General features: G+C 38.5%; 1 long non-coding RNA gene across 1 annotated transcript; it reads left to right on the plus strand.

Moving 5' to 3' along the window:
* The first annotated feature begins 8466 nt into the window (after positions 1-8466).
* On the plus strand, positions 8467-18462 carry LOC115430542 (uncharacterized). The gene is made up of 4 exons (XR_003936954.1): positions 8467-8571; positions 9318-9324; positions 15811-15819; positions 18452-18462. It is a non-coding gene; the product is annotated as an uncharacterized LOC115430542 (long non-coding RNA).
* Positions 18463-21118: the final 2656 nt, after the last annotated feature.

Here is a 21118-nt window from a genome sequence, read left to right on the forward strand (position 1 = left end):
CAGTTACCTAAAATGTTTAGTTGTTGGTTGAACAGGACAGAGCAGCACAGCCAACAACCTGGAGGGGGCGGGGCCTGAAGTGGCTCATGTGCATTTAAAGGGCCAGCGCTCAAAACAGCCTTTCTGGTGTCAACACTCAGAAATAGGGTTAAAGATGGACCTGTGGAGTTGAATTAATGAAGAATTAAGACCTGAGAAGAGCATTTACATGTATGTAGACCACAGGGAAATGTTTTAAAATGGATAATTCCATTTAAAAACAGCAAAACATCACTCCTTTAACTCTCCTACTTGTCTGTGACTGGACAAAGGGTCATTGACAAGGTCACAGGGAAAAAGCAAAATATCACTCCTTTAAGTTAATTATATATTTTGCTGAAAAAGTATAAACATGTATCAGTATAATATAATAACCTTTCAATTTACTCATGTGCTTCTATGCACATCTACATGGTCAGTAAATTAAATGCAGGAAAATGCCTGATTTTCACAGAAAAAATGGACATCAGAGGATGTCTGATAGCCTTTCATTACTAATCTGAAGGGATCTTTGTGGCTGTCAGGTCTTCCAAATATCAGTGTTATTTTAGGAGGCTTTGCATGCAGCCATCCTGTCATTTTTGGCCTCATTTATGTTGTTAAGGCTGTCTGTGGTATGAGGTTTTGCTGAACTGTGTTGCATTCAGTGGCAGGTGTGTATTTCACACCTCGGCCTTCAGTGGTGATCTACCTGACTTAACCTGTAAAGACCCAGTGCTACTTTTGTGGCACTTCCAAAATTGCTTTTTCTCTATATTTGACTTTTCTTAAGTGATTTATCGCCATTTATTATAATATTATCTTCTGTATTTTGTGTTTTTTTCAATGTAAATCCTGTATTTTCTATATTTAATTCATTGATCATGTTCAGAGCTCTGATTAACGTTGAGGGTTATTATATCAGAAACAGAGAAAACTGAAGAAAAAGTGTCTTTTTCAGTCAAATCTCTCATTAACTGAACATAAACCCAGTGTGTCTATCTGCTGTCATTGATCCAACTCTATTAATTTTACTGGTGAATCAATGTTGTAGAAAATGACAGTGTTTCCATGTTCACTATGAATGTCCAAATGGGTCATATCTGATGACCATGAAAAGATTAATAACTATTTTACACCAATTATTTACACAGATTGTTAGAATTGATGGATGAACAGGTATTAAATAGTTCTATCAGTAGATGGTTCCAGTTAAAGGTGGATGTCTGGGTCTTTATGGGTTAATCCACCTTTAAATATCAATGCTATATGATCAATAATATACAAAAAAATGCAGTATAACAGGGTGCTGCATCTCATGTAGTGGGAATGAATGTAAAGTAAAAAACCCAGTGAACACAGCTCAGCACATCTCCTTTCACTATAGCTGCACCTGTACATCATCTCAAGCATAATCATCAACATTTACTGAAGAAAATGACAAAAACATACATTATACTCACCAAAGCTACTGCTAATTTTTCATCCCAAAGACAAAGAGGAAGCTGAGAGGTGACAAGGCCTTTTCAGTCGCTGCCCCCAAACTGTGGAATGAACTACCTTTGCAAACTTTTTTTTTTTTTTTGGCTTTTTACTGTTTGAGAGGTTGGCTTTTATTGTTTTAATGTGTAATTACTTTTATTGGTTTCATTAATTCTTTTTCTGTGTTTTGTTTTTATGTCTGTGGACAGCACTTTGGCCAACTGTGTTGTTTATAAATAAAGTTGAGAATTATTATGTGCTTCAAACACATTGAGAGAGAAAACTATAAGAATCTAATCCAAAATATGTAATTTTCTGGATGACATAGGTGCTATGACTGTCGAACACATGAGGTACATCTTCCTGGTGTTGGACACTTCACATCAGCTCTGACTAAACTGCTGCTCATCGTGATAAATACAGTTCATGTAAACCAGTAGCTTTTCCTTGGATTTATGTCTCATTTAACCGAATAAGTTTACCGTTCTAGACCTACTTTTTGGGTTGAAACATGAAACGCAGTGTTCTCATGTCTCCGTTTCTTCACCTCATCTGTGTTTACCAACATCCTGAGTGGGTGTCTTCTTTCTCCTCTGTGTGGGTGTCAGTTTCTGTCATAAGAGTATTCTGGAAGTTTTGGAGTGACCGCAACAGAGCCCAAAGTCAAGACTAAAATGTGTTTTAATTCAGTTCATCCAAAGAACTATTTTATTACTTTATCTTTACTAATCACCCAGATTTATTGGGATATTTCAGATTTTAATGAAGTAATGAGTAAGTATGTAATAATGCAGCTATAAGTTAATAAACAGTGATGAAATGATTGAATCCTCCAGGGGATAAATAAAGTTTTTAATGTAATGACTGATGCACAGTGTATAAATAAGTGTTGAGGTACTCAATATGTACAAAAACTTAAGTGTTAAAATTGCAGAGTGTAGATTTACAGTGGAGCCGGTTGCTTTTTGTACAGATAAACAGTGCAATATTTAATGTTCACATGTGCTCTTGTGCTTATGTGAAGTTTGGGTTGAATTTGTCTTGCGCTGTGAGTCGGCTCTTTGGTGGCATTTATGGACATTATTTTCCCCATGATTCCCCCACAGAGGAAAGGAATAAGATTTTAAATGTAAAATCAGCCCTGAATCCATGCACAGGCTGTTATCATGGATGTGAACAGGTGAGACAGTTGGGAGGGTGCTCAGTGCTTAATGTTGGTTATTTTTACTAAGAAAATGGAAATTAAACAGCAATTCATGCATGTCTTCAGATACGTTGGATGTTTAACAACCTAGATGTGAACAACATGTTGTGAGGATGCCTCAGGGGTTCAGATGGGGGTCTTTGAAAACCATTAACAGGGCCAGACTAGCTGCTTCCTGTTTTTGTGTTAAGCTAAACAACTGCTGCTTTTATTTTCCACCGACGGTATCAGCTCAGCTTGATTTTACTCTGCACAGGCTTTGTTTTTGCATTTCCAATACATGATAACTACTAGATCCTATCATTGTTCTTTGTATAGTATACACTTCATTGAAGTAGAAGCAAGCTGAGGAGAGTGAGGCTAACAGTGACAAGAAACCACAGATTCACTATGTTTTTTCTTCTTTTCAGGCAAGTATGGCAGCATGCAAATCAACCCAGTGGTCCAACACAGAGGTTCTAGAAGCTGAATAATCGCTGTGAAGATGGTCACAAAATGTTTTAGATGTGTTTTGATGACACGTAGTGATACAGGGGTCCTTACCTGCACTGGAAATACAATGTGCCTTTAGCAAAGCCCGGTTAAGTTAAGGCAGTGATGTCAAACTCATTTTCCTTCAGGGACCACATTCAGCCCAATTTGGTCTTAAGTGGACCAGACCAGTAAAATAATAACATAATAACCTATAAATAAATGTCAACTCCAAGTTTTTCCCTTTGTTTTAATGCAATAAAAAATATAAAATTATGCAAATATTTCCATTTACAAACAATTCATTCACAAAAATTATGTGCATAACCAGAAAAAAAAAAGAAATTTGTTAAGTAAAATAAAGGCAATCTTAACAATATCACCTCAATTTATCATTTTTACATACATTTATACACAAAACATTTAGTAACCGGCAAAATATTTTAAAAATTGCACTTCATTTTCTTCTTCTTTATTGTGAAAGGATAGTTTGTAAATGGAAAAATTTGCATAATTTAATGTTATTTTTTGCACTGAAACAAAGAAAAAAATGAAGTTCTCAATATTTATAGGTTATTCTGCTACTATTTTAGTAATTTTTGCACTTTGCCAATAATAATAATGGATTAGATTTATATAGCACTTTTCTATGAACGCATACTCAAAGTGCATACAGAGGATCCATTATTCATTCACTCTCACATTCTCCCTCTGGTGGTGGTAAACTACATTTGTAGCCACAGCTGCCCTGGGGCAGACTGACGGAAGCGTGGCTGCCAATCTGCGCCTACGGCCCCTCTGATCACCACCAAACATTCACACGCATTCATACAGTGTGAGTAGCAGCACTGGAGGCAAGGAGGGTGAAGTGTCTTGCCCAAGGACACAACAGCACATGGACAAAGCGGGATTTGAACCGCCAACCCTTCGGTTATTGAACGACCCACTCTACCATCTGAGCCATGCCTCCCCAAATCCATATTATGGGCTGGATTGGAACCTTTGGCGGGCCAGTTTTGGCCCGCGGGCCACATGTTTGATACCTTTGAGTTAAGGGAAGTCAGGAGAGTTGAGTTGATGCCATCAGTTGAAATCCATCATAACAATATTACCGGCACTGCCTCAAATCTACTTTTCTGGGTCAAAACATTGGCTAAAAAATAACAAGCCCTCTAAATGTATGACAAAAGTAGAATGAGTACTTTATTCCGTCTACATATTCATAGTCAGTCTCCGCTGCAGAGCCGTCGTCATGCCCCTTATGTTAACCTCTTGTCGGAGCTAATGTCAGACATATGGCCAGGTCTGATGCTGTTGTGAAAAGCTTCCTTTGTCTCGCAGGCTCTGTCGGCCTCTGTGATTCTAATGGCTCTGCCTGGAAGTCGGAGTGTGTGGTTGACGTAACAAGTGAAATTAAATGTCTCGCCAAAGCAGATGTTGGACAGAGGCCGGCTGAAAGGATACGTGAGGAGGGGGAGAAAGAGAAATGGAGGTTTTAGCTGCTGCTCGGAAGGAAAATGTTCAAACAGGAAAGGAGACAGAATGAGGTGTGAGATGTTGTTTGCACACGAAACAAATTTGCTTGCATACTTTTATACTTAGAAAACCATTCTTGTGTTTTCTAGCATTACTTAGTGCCGGTAATTCCAGACAGTACGTGTGTGTTTGTAGCCGGTGACATGCAGGGTCAACATATCTAATCTGTCAGCATTAACAACCTTGCTATATTTGCTTCACCAGTGGATGAACCCACCTGAATCGGAAAAGCACCAGGGGCAAAAAGTGATGTTGGTAAATCATCTGAGAGACACGCAAGACTCATGAATCACTGGACAAATGCTGTCTGTATCTAATGAGGTTTTAAAGCCAGGCTTCTGTGTGTGCGGTGTCCACACCTTGTGCATGTGTCGGGCATTAGATGTTAAACTCTGGATCAAAGGCCTTGAACAAGAGCAGATCAGTGTGCATTTTGTCATAGTTTCCGTCCAGACAGCGAAGTGTGTAAAGCTGCAGGTGACACCCATCAGATCAGAGAGCGCTCCAAAAGCAACTGGATCCTGGGAAATCCAGAAGGAGGTGGACAGCTGTTTTCCGTCTTTAACGTATGGACTGAGACTGAACGGTGGAAATACCCTATCAGACAAAATGAGAGGAACAAAAACAGAAGTGTCCCAGAAGGCATTTGACTCTGTTCAAACTGTGGATTATGGCTAAATACTAGACAGAGGGATCTCCTATTCTGTCTCAGCTGAACTTCTATTTAGTCCTACTAAATAAAAGTTAGCATGCTACATGCAGAACTAAGAAGCATGGTACATGGTAAACAACATGTTAGCGTTAAGATGAAGTTTAGCTAATAGCTCTTGAAAGTGCATTTAAACCTGAAAATATGCTATTTCCCAGCCTTAGGACATTTTCACACCTACTAGACTGGTAGACTCCAACTTTCAGTGGGTCAGAGTGTGTTTTCACATTACACTTTGTCAAACAAACCACAGCTTTTGAATAACATATTCTCCTCCTCACCTGTGGTGGCGCTGCATCAAGAATTACTGAAGGAGAAGACAAGACGAACACTGAAGAAGAAACCTCGCTCATCTATGGGTTAATGCAGAGCAGCTTCCATTTCCACATGACGAAAACAAAATATGGAGTGTTTGTTCAGATTGTGTTTACCCACAATGCCCTATGTTGTAGTCTTCATGCATTTGGTTCACTTGAAGCAGACCAAAGCCTACATTTTTAGGTGGACCAGAGTTCAGTTCTTTGATCCACATCAGACTTTGATTGCACATTAACACTTCCCCAAATGACTTTCTGAGGAAATAAACCACAGTTTGGTGTGAATGCATCCACAGTGTTGCCAGTAGGAAGATCTGCTTCAGTGTGACTGTTTCTGTTCTGTTTAAACTTTGTAACTACACTCTTGACATGGCTAAAACAGGGTAATCAGACTTCTTTCATGTCACCTGACTACTTTACCTACAGTTTCCTGCAGTAGGTCTCATCAGAATAGTAATATATCACTTCATTCAGTAATAATAGTAACTAATTCTGTGCCAGAACTTATCCTGTGACAGACACTACTGCAAAACCCACAGAAATGTTTACTGAGGAATTATATTAATAGGCATATTGTATTGCCATCACACAACTCAACGCCAAAAATCGGTGCCTGAGCAATTACAAGGAAAAGTAAGGAGGAGGAATGTCTAGGTCTGGTGGGAAGTTTCTCTGGTGCTGAGTTTTGGCCTGAAGCTGAGATTTAAAAACCAGTGTTGCATTCAGAACAGCCAGTACTGAACAAAAATAAAACTGTAAAAAAAAAAAAAAAAAAAGAATGGTGTGTTCAAAGCATAAAGGAGTGATAGTGTAGGTGTTGTTTGTACACTGTGTCCTCTTTAAATCACTCCTTAAAGTGAAATAATAGCAGAGATTTTAGGACTTTTATGTGCAAGATGTACTTTTGGAAGATGAGCTACTATAAATATGGAGAAACATCTGAAAACAACAACAAACAGGGATAATTTTCATGACGATACTAAAGATTAAGATAACATTTTAAAGTAAAATGAATGAGGCTGTATGTAACGGCACGTCATTTTTACGTCATCTAACCTTCATCTTAATATTGTCATCACTGATAAGTCACAGTTAAAGTGTGCTGTATACATATCCAAAATAAACCTTAGTCTTAATTTGGTTATACTTTAACTGTGTAGGTAATCTGAAAATTCTTCTTGCATGGTAATTTCTTATTTAGACTCTCATGCAAGTTCATAGTAGAATAGAGCAGCTCATGTTAACACTGCAAAGACAATGATCTGCAAAGATTAACAGACAAACACACTGTCACAAGGCCTGTACACACTCATACTGCACAACAGAGACACTGCAAGACAGTTGCTCTGTCAGAGTGTCTGCCAATAGATTATATAACCAAAGTAACAAAAGATGGATGTGGACAGAAGCAAAAAAAAAAAAGTATGTCATTCTAGGAGCAGTGTAATCCAACCTCATCTCAACGTTATGGGTACCAAACAGAGAGCAGGACTCTTACTTACAGGCATTACAGACCTCTTACAGGCATGACACATCTGTCCTGCGGTGGTTTCGTAATTTAAGGTGAACCACATGTGGAAAAATGGTTTTCTGTTGGATGGGAAAGGTTAAGATGCATCACTTAAATGTATGTCACTTACTTAAAGGAAAAACCCAATGTTACATATATCAGTTTTCGGTGTTCAGTGGTTTTTGTGGCCTCATTACTTCAGCAATACCCTACATATTTAAGTAATGTTGCACAAAAGGGAGTGCTTTTGTACTGAATATCTACATGATTTGGTCATAGCACCTAGATGGAAAATACAGGAGTTTTAATACAATATGAATAGACAATAATAATCAAATTGGTTTAAGAAGTAAATGAAATGGTTACTGTTGATTAATACAAATGTTCTGTGCAAAAAATGAACTTTATGACACACGGTCATAAGGTAATACTTCAAAATATTTTACTGTATTATTATTATTATTATTATTATTATTATTATTATTGTTATATATGTTTGCGAGATTTTTTTTTTTTTTTTAAAGGGGGAAAAATGTGTGCATAGAACATAAGAGGCTGTACTGGACATTTCAGGTGTTTTTACTGAGGTGTTGGTTTAGTGTGGACTTCTGTGGTTTAACCTTCAGATGTTATGTAACACCTGGTCTCTGTCCAGTACAGACATGCATGTTTATGAGCTGAGTTGTTTTGTTTTCTTTTGCTTTGAGAATGCAGTTGGTATGCTATGGTGGTAAAAGTGGTATTGTTTTCTTCAATATTGGACATCTTTCTCTACATTATCGACTTATTACATGGACATTTATAAACAAATATGAAGATTTAGGAAAGATTTATTGATTTGCAAAGGATCCAGATTAGGATTAGGATCTGCAGCATATAGCACAGAATGCCGTCCCTAACCAATCAGGTTGGAGAATTCAACAATGCTATGTAATTTATCTGACATTTGTCTCAACCATTATAATGTAGATTTCACTCAGTGGTGGGTCATCAGGGTCAGCAAGACCTTCTCTGCTGGCATAAACATAATCAAAAAAACTGACCTACATTTACAACCTAAATTCTAATATTTGTTCCATGAAATTGTGTTAATTTATTCCCAATAGACTGTTCTCTTCATTTCTTCTTCCTTTCTCTTGGCTGCACTGCTTCCAGTACATGTATGTGGATGTAAGATATTTTGTCCAATCAGATTTCAGTCTCTATGTGCCTTCAGAATGAGTAGTGAAGGCCCATGTAACTTAAACTGTATGGCATCAGGGCTGTTTCTTTAACCAATAAGATTTCAATTTCACCTCACAGGACCAGCTAGCTGACCCCTACTGTCACCAGCATTTATAGTAAAGTAAAGTAAGTAAAGTAAGTAAGTAAGTAAAGTAAAGTAAATTTTATTTATAGAGCACTTTTCACAGACAGAGTCACAAAGTGCTTTATCAATTCAAATCAGAATCAAATTAAGTTTACAGAGACCCAACAGAATCCTTCAGGAGCAAACACTTGTGATTGGTGACAGTGGCGAGGAAAAACTTCCCTTTAACGGGCAGAAACCTCGAGCAGACCCAGACTCCTGAAGGATGGCTGTCTGCCTTGACCAGTTGGGGTTAAAGAGAGAGAGAGAGAGAGTAAAGGAGGAGAAAAGAGAGAGCGATAGAGATATAGAGAGACTGGGGGGGGGATGACACATGGAGTACGTTATGATGAATACATAGAGTGTAATCAGTCTGTGGTGGTCCTGGGTCAGGTGGGAGACTAAAAAGCCTTTTTGAACAGGAGGGTTTTGAGGTGTTTCTTAAAGTTCTCTACAGAGTCCATGGACCGTAGGTGTAGAGGCAGGTCATTCCATAGACGTGGTGCCACAGCTTTAAAAGACCTGTCACCGCGTGTGCTAAAACAGGTCCGTGGAACCATCAGCAGGTGCTGTCCTGAAGACCTCAAGCTACGAGTCGAGCTGTAGGGCTGGATCAGGGAAGCAATGTATGCAGGGGCCTGGCCATGTAGGGCCCGGAAAGTTAGCACAAGAATTTTGAAATGAAGACGATATAGAACAGGGAGCCAGTGGAGAGATTTAAGGATGGGAGTGATGTGGGTTCTCCTGTTTGTGCGGGTCAGGAGCCTGGCAGCAGAGTTCTGGACAAACTGTAGACGGGCCAGCTCCTTCTTGTTTAAGCATGTAAACAGGCTGTTGCAGTAGTCTAAGCGAGAAGATACGAAAGCGTGAACGATCATCTCGAGCTCATTTGTGGACACCATAGATCTGAGTTTGGAGATGTTGCGTACGTGGAAGAAACAGTTTTTGACTAGGTGTTTGGAGTAGAATTCTAAAGACATGTCCTGGTCAAAGATGACACCCAGATTCCTCAGTTTTGTCTTTACCGAGGAACTCAGGTCTCCAAGGTGATGTTTGATCCCTGGGATTGCACTATCCGGGGCAATGATGAGGGTCTCAGTTTTGCTGGAGTTCAGCTGGAGGCTGTTATCATTTAGCCACTGCTTCAGCTCTGACAAGCAGTTGATTAAGGAACTCAGTTTGTGGGGCTCAGAGGAGTTAAAGGAGCAGTATATCTGGATGTCATCCGCGAATAGATGATAGGAGACATCACTGTACTGTCGGATAATGTGGCCAAGTGGGAGGACATAGAGTAAGAATAGGACTGGTCCCAGGACAGAGCCTTGGGGCACACCACACAGTAGATCCGCTGAGTCAGATTGGAAGTTGTTTATTGACACAGTGAAGCTTCTGCTGGTCAGGTAAGAGGAGAACCAGTCTAGCACATGACCTGACATCCCTACCAGGTCCCTCAGTCTCTCAATCATTATGGTATGGTCCACTGTGTCAAAGGCCGAGGAGAGATCTAGCAGGACCAAGACCGTGGATTTCCCGGAGTCAGCCGCCATCAGGATTTCACTAGACACTTTTAATAGTGCGGTTTGTGTTGAGTGGCGTTGTCTAAACCCAGACTGAAAAGTGTCATAGATCTGGTGTGTCTCCAGAAAAGCTGTAAGTTGTTTAGACACTGCTTTCTCAAGGATTTTGGCCAATAGGGGGAGCTTTGAAATGGGCCTGTAGCTTTTGAAGTCTTTTGAAGAGAACAGGCAGAGGAAGGATCCCATAACACCGTATCATCACAGGAGGCTTTGGGCTTCTCTGCGCTTTTCAGGAACAGACTGGACAGTGTGGGAAGGCGACTGGAGAAACCACAGAGCTGGGCATTTTTCTCCTCGAGTTCTGCGGAGAGGCGCAGTATTTCCTCTTTGAGATCCACGATAGTTTGGTAAGCCTTTACCAGGGTTTTGTTTGCTTGGACGAGAGGACTATCTCCAGCTGATGAGGATGACGCCATGGTGGAAGCAGCGAGATACCGGGCAGAGCGCGGGAAGCGGTGGGTGACAACCAGAGGTAAGGATCCACTGACAATACTGACCTGTCCTGATGAAGGTTTGGGTTGATAGCGTCAAGTTAAAAAGACACGGTTAAGAGGTTGGGTTCAAGTGAGTAAGCGTTGAAAGGCAAGAAATAAGTAGTTAAAAGGCTGGATTTCTGAGAGTAGATCCGCCGGCGGTTTGACAGACGCCACGCATGCGCACAAGTACAACAATCCTTCCTCTGATTGGATGGTAAGAGCAAAACTCATTTGATATAACTTTGGCAATATTCTTTTTGATTCATGCCACAAAAGCTCATTGGAATTGAAGTGAATTGAATTGAACTGAATTGAATTGAATTTAACTGAATTGAACTATTGATACATTTGAGGTTGAATTTTTACATCCACAATGGCTGACGGAAGAGAGGAAAATGATTTGGTCTTGGACATACTTAAAAATCCATTTTGAAATCGGACTTTTCTAGAAAAGCAGGACATCTTGAGAGGTTGGCCTACCTCAGTGCTAGCTAGCTGGTCAAGCGGACGCTCTTTGTCCTCAAGAGAATAGAAACTCATGTCAGGAACACGACTGGACAGAGGAGACTCTCAGCCTTGGCCTCCATCGACATAAAAAGGACTTATTGATGGAACTGAGACACACAGGTCACCTCTAAGACAGAGTCAGTGAAGTTTTCCTGCATAAAGGAGGAAAGATTTAGTATATAAAGAATGAGCATCTCTGGTGAGCAGGCTATGATGTTTTTTTTACTTATATTTTGTATGTTTTTGTCATGTTATTTTATAAATATTGATAGTGAACTGCTCCAGATGATGCCCATGGTACAGTTGTGGTTGTAGTGTAGAGGTTTGGAGTTAATAATGGTATTCACCCTCAATATGTGAACTGTCTCCCTCTCTCTGTAATACCACATGTTGTTATGTAGCATTTTTTGTATATTATTTACACTTTCTATAATTGTGACATCATAGTGGCGGTATTAAGAGGTGGATTAAGTTGATTAAGTCCCCACTGAAGGCCCAGGTACCAAATGCACAGCCCATCACTCATTTTACTTGACATCCTCAGTCTATTTATGTTTAAACCGGATGTCAGCTGTGTTAAGTTTGCACTTTTCTGACAAGCTGTCAATCCTGCTGCCAAAGGCCTGGTCTTAAAGGATTTGATCTTTAACCTTTTGTTTCAGGGCCAAAAAGCCTGAGGACAGCGCACCTGCCTCTCAACCCCCAACACACTCCTCCATTTAAAGAACACATGCACCACCTTCAAAATATCTCTGTCAACAGTTTCTTAGCGTGCAAATGAGTTTTTCCTGAAACTGATCTGCTTGAAGGACGCTGAAGAATTTTAATTGTCTTGTAAAATATTCATAGAGGGTTTTCCTTCAGAAAGCAGATACGCACCAATAAACCTCCAGTCATATTTAATGCTGCCAGCTGGCAAAACTTTCCCTCTCTGCTTTTCCTTCTATATTCATCACATTTTATTCCACTTTTTTGTCTTGCCATCATTTCTGCTCCAACGACCCTCACTCAGGGATACTGTGGTGGGTGTGTGAGGATTCCAGTGCATTCAACTTTTCCATGTTGCTAAGGGAAACTGCGTTTTTTGACTTGTCACAGAGAATATAAGAGAAAGTCTGTGATAGAAACTTTAGTAAAATCCTCTGTATGTCTGGAAGAGTTTTGTTAATTAGTGAAAACAATCTTGATAGTGACTGTGTGATAACCTGTGTTTGAAGATGCTCTGGTTAGACTGAATCAGAGCCAGTGATATATATCAGAGTAGCGACACTTCCATAGACTCCTGCTGCAAAAATTTATGTTGTAAATTCTGTTTTCTTTGGTATATGTTAGTGTTTGTATAAATTTATGTGTTAAACAACTGTTATGTTGGATTTTCAGCTGTAGCCCTATAGTTTGTTAGCTTGACTTGGCCACAAATTATGGAGTGTTTAAGATAAGATAACGTTTGTACAAATTTGGTTATCAGTGGGTTTTATTTTCGTTGTTTTGCTGAACCTGGTGGTGTTTGGCTAAGTTTGTTAGCTGAGGTCATGTGCTAATTAGGAAGAGAGTTGCTCAAGAGTGGAGCTCTGCCAATAAAAGTTCATTAAAGTTATTATTTATGAGTTAAAGGAGGCAAAACCTCTGTCACCTGGCATTTGTAAGCTCCGACTCATCCTATAAGAATTCTGTTGAGCTTTGACTTTGCTAATGTTGAGTTTTTAATGAGTTTAGCATCTGTACAAACACTAGCATGCTAAATTAGCCACAATGCTATCTGCTGGTTATTGTGTGTGTTATCAGAGCAGAGCTTGGCAGACACACAATGTTCACAGCTAACCACTGTTTTCTGATTGTACCTCAGTCCTGTAATAGTAAAACTTGAAAACAGTAAATTGTCTATCTCCTTACAGTACAATAACAGAATGAATGAACTTGTAAAGTTAGCACCACTTACGTAAGTAGTCTATCCAAGGTAACACCAACGTTTCCCTCCAAAATGTAAGTTTTCAAAGTTATAAATACAGTCCTTTCAGTGGTCAACCCCACTACTCAAAAGTGTAACACACACAATAATACATACAATAGTGACACAACGGTTGTGTGTGGTTTATTTTCAGATTTACCATGCTCACTGCTGTTTCTCCCACTGAATAACATGAGAGCACTTAGTTTGTTTGGACCTATTCAGGCTGACGTGAAGCACATGATCACCTGAGCAGTGACATCAACGGGTGTCGTAACTCTCTTTATAGGACTCTAAACTGAACTGATGCATCGTGGGAACTGTAGTATTGAGTGTTTTGAAGTAAATCCACTGCATTTACAGATCATTTCTTATTTGATCTGTATTCAAAGATCCATATAATATGCCTGTATCATGAATTCTATTCACATAAACAAGGACATGTTGACATATCACCAGACAGAGCTACTACTTGAACCCTCAGAGCCTCATAACCAGTGACTATTGATTTTTGATTCTGTACAAACCTTTATTTCACAGCAGTGGTGTGTATGCTCTAAACCTGCCTGATAAACTGACTTTTAATGCATTCACTCTGTTAAGTCTTTATTGATTAAAAAAAAAAAAAAAAAAAATCACCACAGCAAAATTATAGTCATGCTGGTCTTTCAGATATTTCTGATTCTATCTTGATAATTAGTTCAAATTAGTTGCTAGATGCTGTTAATGGTAATGTCTTGGGTAGAAGTCCTAATGTTAGGACTGAACCTTAAAATTAGGCAGAAAGCTGCATTACAAAGTGGTAATGGGAGTGTGTGGTTTTACAAAAGTGGGTATTTATGTGTGGTTACGGGTCAGATAATTAAAGACAATATTGAGTTGTATGATGGAAAATATTACCATGGTTTCTACATGCCTACATTTGCATGAAACAAACCTCATGGGAGTTCTACGTTGTGGCATTTTTTTTAGCAATTGTTTGTGACTTCTGTGATCTGTAGTCTGATTGTGTAAGAGGTGCTCAGAATGCTTAGTATGTCATGAAAAGACTGTGTGAATATTTTGATATTATGTTTAACATGCACGCACACAAAGCTAGTCACAGCAGCTCTCTTTCATGGGCTTACATTCCAGTTGTTCTCACTTGCTTCCACTCTTTCATTTGCCAACACACACACACACACACTCACGCTCCATCTCTTATTACATGTCTGTTTTCCGTTCAGCCCCTTGTAGCAGACATTCAGCACGTCGCCTCTGGTGGAAAACTGCAACCCGTTCACATCGTTATTTCATATTTTGGCTGCGGCCTTCCCAATATCTTTCACCGCCGTGACAATTGCCTTAGCAGACCGCCAACGCTGCACTGCATGGCCGCGATGCAAGGAATCCAGACATTACCCAATATCCTGACAGAGTCCACTGGGATACACGCTGTCCATTCACAGACATGTCAATAATACTGGGACTGGTCGACAGGTCTGCGGTTTAGGGTCACAGGGGAGATTTTTAAGGCTGGACAAGAATGACACATCTGAAAGACATGTCAACATTTAGTCTGGAACAACATAAATGGACTGTTTAACAAAGCATAAGGACCTTAAAGCATATCAGACACTCAGAGGACGTATAAAGTTAGAAAGTAAACCAAAGAACATTCCCTGTGCACTCCCACAAACTACAGATTCTGTCAGTTTACTCATGCAGTCGAGGCGTTCACTCTGTCGATTAATACATAGAAAAAGTGGATAGAGAATTCACTGATTGGATTTTTCTTCACAGTTCTGACTCCAGAGATCTGAGTAAATACATTTGTTCTATTAAACAGTGTATCATGACCCGACTCAAGGCCATAAAAACATTCACTCACTAGACATCCATTAGCAAGGTCGCACATTTTACTGCATCTGCCTCTTTTGTCTTGAATGAAAAAGTCATGTGGTCCACTCTGATTTAGATGGTTCTATTAATCTGCCTTTAACTGTTTTGCTGAAACAAACTTCCAGAAAACAACAGAGGGAGCAGACTGATCTCTTGAAATTGCATTGTATGTGACGCCAGTTTATTGCATTTGGCTATATGTACGCATTTTCATCCTTTCACGTGTTATTTAACGCCATTTGATGGCATGTTAATGCGCTAGCCGCTAATCACCTAACCCTAACCATTAATCGTGCTAGCCACTAATCGCGCAAATGGCGTGCTATTTCATGTGGCTTAAATATGCACGCTGAAAGTTTATAAAGTGTACAGAAAATACACTAATTAAAAGTGGCGTGTTATCTGTACGCAATTCATGATACCACGTTAAATCCTGCACTAAAAGTAACTTGAGCTAGCAACTGCAACTTGGCAACATGTCAAAAACAACTCCTAGTGTCTTTATTTACACAACTATAACACAACTATACATGTTTACTACAACGATACATATCTCTGTATTTTACATTTCATTCACATTTCTGTAGCAAACATAGCATGATTGATACCCTAATTAATATAATTTGATTATAGACACTAAATTAGTTTTGTGTGCAAATATATTAATCCACATATGCTCTTTCTATGGAGGGCCTTGTTATGCATGAACAATATGTATTTGAAATATAGGTGTGAAGTTTTTTTGTTTGTTTGTTTTTTGTTTTTAATTTTTCATGCCTCATAAAACAGAATTTTTTATATATATGTATGTATTTTAGTACCACAGTAATTACATGTGGAAATACACTAGGCCGAAAATGCTCTGTAGCATTAACAGCAAGCTGTAATTTGGTACTTATGCAACTGTGGATCTTCTTTTACAGACGTTAAAGACATCATGTATCTTAGAGCAAGTCCTGGAAATTTGATGCGTCTACCATGAATAGTTAAAAACTAATGTCTTCTTGAATTCAGCATCTTTTTCTAGACTTTCTTTGTTTTCACAGTCATGGCACATTCTTAAAGCTGCAGTGTCTCAATAAATAATGCTTATATAAAGCTAAAATTCTGCATGGTGTTTATTAGGACTAACAGTGTTATTATCTAAAAATATGATGCAAAGATGGGAGAATCTTCTGAAATTCGGACATATTTGTCAATAGACAGTGCACACCAACCTATTTGTGCCTAGTTTATATATGTGTTATGCATAAATAAATACATAAATGTCATTTTAGTGCATGTGCATGAGACACCTTCAATTTAATATGGTACTGAAATATTGACTTAATGGAAGTTGTGTTTTTTCTTTTCCTCTGATGTACCTCCTAACAATCAACAACCTCTAGAGGGCAGAGAAGGAGAAAATCAGAAAGACAATTCACCAAACATCAGCTCTGTTTTACTCGTTTAACTGTGTGATTTAATGTTAGCTATACTGTGGCATTAAGTTGCAGATCAAATTTTAATTATTACTGTAGTCAATGAAAATGTGACTAGTCCAGATGGTGAGTCGTGATGTGGGGTATGTATGTTTACGCATGTTCAATGAATACTAGCTCAACAGCACATTTAGTGGTTGTTTTGATACCTGTTGAAATTAACAAATTAACAAGCCAGAAAGTTCTCAAAAAATTAACTTTAAAAGCAATAAAGTCACATTTGAAGTCATAGCAACTGATTCTTTGTCAGTATGGAGGTGGATTTGGTCTGAAATTGCATTTGCTGGTGTTGATAAATGCTACAAATAAAACCTTCATGAACACAGTAAGGGGCCCAAAAAACTACAGCTTCTCATATCTCAGAATGAAAGATGATGTTGAAGGAAGTCATGAAACCCTGGGTGTAATTTAACCACTGAAGACGAATTAAAAGCTGAGTCTGTATTCATCCAGATTCTTTGTTTTAGCTTAGATGTAGGTGAAGTTACCCAAAAGTATGATTGCTTGAATTAATTCAGTATATTGTCTGACACTACCATCAACTTCCTTATGTATATTTGTATTTTGTGCACTATTGTCCTTGTATAATTCACTATTGTTTTTTTTTTTTATACTTGCACTATTGGTCTATCTACTGTTTGGTGTCACAATTTGTACAGTTATGTAAAAATTTTATGCTTTTAATTTTATATTTTTATGCATATACTTATCTAAAACATGTGAGATATGAGGTTAAATCACGGTCAAATTCCTTGTTAGTGTGCACAAACTTGGACAATAAAGCAAATCCTGATTTTGGTTCTGAAACTGTATTGTTTAACGATGTCCAGGGCTCCTGTGGAAAGCTTCTGAGACATTTATCCTGTTGAGAAGAACTGGATGTGGTTGAATTTGCTCCTTATTGAAAAAGACGAAACTGTAGGGATGAGATGTGTGCATTGTGTAGGTTTGTGTTGACTATGTTATTATTCATGCATTTTTCAGTGTCACCATTGGAACTGTGTTTTTCTTACCTCCTTACTGTTTGTTCTTGTGCATGCTCACATACAGTATGTGAGTGGAGGAATGCTGGACAAAGCAGATAACCCCCCACAGCCTGCTGATGTCTGGCCCAGCTGGCTGACCCTCTCACTCACTACACTTCACACTGCTAACCTGGCGCCCTTTGACCTTTACACCCCACACACATCTCTGTCAAACACACACACCTCGAGGGAGTCGTATGAGAAGTGGGTTAGCATCAGGGGGTGCTTGTGGCGGTGTGGACTGTTTCCAGGAATCACACTCGTCCCTATCCCATCCCTCTTATCCATCAGTGCTTTTTCCAGTTTTCACAGCGAGCCTGGAATGTGTGAGTAAGCGTTTCCTGTGGAAAACTGTATTTTTAACGTTGTCGTTTAGCTTCTGCAGCCGCGCTACTGTTAACAGTCAGATGAGAAACAGTGGGGGAGCGCAGATATGGAGAGAAAAGACAAACACTGAGATGGCAGCTCTGAATTTAACTTTCCTCAAAGTGTTAATGGAGTGGGTCCAGTGGAGATGGATCGTCGGGGGTGGGGGGGTTAGATGGTTAGAGGTCAACTTATGGAGGATGCAGCACAAGGTCTGTGTCTGTAAAAAGAGATATTTATGGACCCTTTAGGATGAGTGAGGCCTTAGTCCAACACCCAAAAACAGAATTAGGGCACGTGCTGCTCACACATACAGGGTGGGGAAGCAAAATTTACAATGGACATTTAGTTGTTTTTTTTCTCAGCAGGCACTACATCAATTGTTTTGAAACCAAACATATATTGATGTCATAATCATACCTAACATTATTATCCATACCTTTTCAGAAACTTTTGCCCATATGAGTAATCAGGAAAGCAAACGTCAAAGAGTGTGTGATTTGCTGAATGCACTCGTCACAGCAAAGGAGATTTCAAAAATAGTTGGAGTGTCCATAAAGACTGTTTATAATGGAAAGAAGAGAATGACTATGAGCAAAACTATTACGAGAAAGTCTGGAAGATACTATTAAAGAAGAATGGGAGAAGTTGTCACCTGAATATTTGAGGAACACTTGCACAAGTTTCAGGAAGCGTGTGAATGCAGTTATTGAGAAAGAAGGAGGACACATAGAATAAAAACATTTTCTATTATGTCAATTTTCTTGTGGCAAATAAATTCTCATGACTTTCAATAAACTAACTGGTCATACACTGTCTTTCAATCCCTGCCTCAAAATATTGTAAATTTTGCTTCCCCACCCTGTATGACACAGATGAAGTTACACCCATCATCACTCAGTGGCATGTGTGCACAATTTAAACATTCATTCAATATTTATTTACTGGAATTATCTATAGTATGACCAAGAAACAACAATTAACAAAGAGGATTAATGCAATAAAATGATCAATGATGCAGTCTCTCATAGTGAATATGTTTCAATATTTTAAATATGTCTTGGTTTGTTCAACAGTTGGGATGGAAAGTGCAAATTACAAAAAAATAAGTATAAGTAGTGTAGTTTTATTAGTAGTTCATTGTAGAAACAAGGATAATTAGTGTAATGTAGGTCCAAGATAAATTACTAATACGTGCTTTCAGGTTTCGTTCAACATACTGCCCCAAACTGTGCATGATTTGGGGTTTAAAAATACGGTCCTGAGACGGTCACAATGGCTAAGTGATTCAGAAAATGGATGGATGGATGGATGGACGGACGGACAGGCAGACCGATGGTGTTATTTGATCTCCTTATTAATAATTTCATAAAAGTTTTAGGTTATTATCAGAAAGTCAAGTTAAATACTTAGTACATACATATATGATGCTCAATCTTCATGTAAAACCCAAATAAGCCAAAGAAAAAACATTTTACAAATTGACTTTTCTACTTCCATATCAGACAAACATGTTGATGGTGAAAGAAAATGGAGACCAATAACATGACGTGCATCAGCAGTTCCTGAGGATTTACGGTTCAAATCCATTGTTGAAACAGCACAAGTCGACTTATCTTCCACTAACTACTCTGATAAAATCATTATGTTTACTGTGAACCTTACTATGGATATTTACCTGCCTGGCATTTGCAAACCTGCACAAACCTGCCTCTGAGTTCTAACTGCGCTCTCCAACTCCTTTAGACTGACTGACAGTGGGACGAATTTAGCTGGAGATTATTACACAATGTCAGGGAGTTTTAATGAAGATGTACAAAGTCCTCCTAATAAAGTCAGACGCAAATCTAACAAGAGAGACACTGAGCTCTAATCACATTAAATTAAACCTTCTCAGGCTGCTATGTACCGTATGTATTCACTCAGCAGCAAATCTATGTAGGTGGTAACATGAAGATCTTGAATTTTAACCTGAAGTTTTACAAAACAAACAGAACCAGAAAAAAATCATAAAACCCCAAAGACAATATGATATTTTTCAGATCTTTAGTTCTTCTTCCCTCAGTTCGCTATAGTTAGTGACATTTATACCTAATTTTAAATCCTTGGACCCTTAAAGACCTAAACAGCCACCAGCGACCAAATGCATCTACTGATCTAAAATGTTCAATAACTTTTAATACTTTTAAGAGAACCATTGAAATAATTCAGGTAAAATGCAGTTTTTCAGCCTTTCACTGGCTTCAGATATAGAATAGAATAGAATAGAATAGAATAGAATAGAATAGAATAGAATAGAATAGAATAGAATAGAATTTATTTGTCATTTGACTGCACAGTACAATGTACAGTACCTCAAACGAAATTGTAGTTTAATGTTAGGGACATAGGACCGCAGCAAAGACTAGTCGCTCTGCCCAGAAGCCTTTCTTCGAAATTTGCAGTGAAGAACAGAGAAGATAATGTAAGCACATACATCATAAGACATCATACAGTTTTCACACGTTACATGTGGACACATGCTGGTACTTTTTCAATGGATTTGGTAGGATTTGGGGGATAGGGTAAAAAACAGAATGTGAGGGCAGACATTTGGAGTGGGGAGGGGGGAGAATGTGTGTGTGGTGTGTGTTTGTCCTTGGAAGATTGTGTGCAAAAATAAGAGACACAATAGGTCCTCCTGTCCTTCAGTTGTAAGACACAGATATAACCCATTTGGATGTTCAGAAGCTCTGTAGTGAATGTGAACTGATTTACCAGTAAAACAGATGTAGTTTGAGAAATGACAGTGGTTATAGATGTTTTTATGTTAAGTTAATGATATATTTTGCTTAAAAGTCACTCTTTCTTCAGTTTTCTCTGTTTTGATTTTATAATAACCTTTAAATGTACTCTCAGCTTTATGAACATCTACTTTACAATATAAAAAAATGGAGATAATTCACTTACATAAGGTTAGATGTAGAGGAAAAACTCATTTGAAAGTCACCACAAAAATAGTTTTAGATCTTTAAGAGTTACTCACCATAAATACATGATCAGTAATTGGATAAAGACAAAAATCCAGGCACTCACTCGGTTAGAAAATTAAAAAAGCCTTTATTTCATGTGGGCCTGTAGATGAATTCATAACTCCAGCCCCTATGAATTAATCTACAGGCCCACATGAAATAAAGGCTTTTTAAATTTTCTAACCAAGTGAGTGCCTAGATTTTTGCCTTTTTCCAATTGTTCATGCCCTCTCCACAAGTACCTTTGGTTT

The sequence above is a fragment of the Sphaeramia orbicularis genome, chromosome 12 (assembly GCF_902148855.1).
Source record: "Sphaeramia orbicularis chromosome 12, fSphaOr1.1, whole genome shotgun sequence".
NCBI lineage: Eukaryota > Metazoa > Chordata > Actinopteri > Kurtiformes > Apogonidae > Sphaeramia > Sphaeramia orbicularis.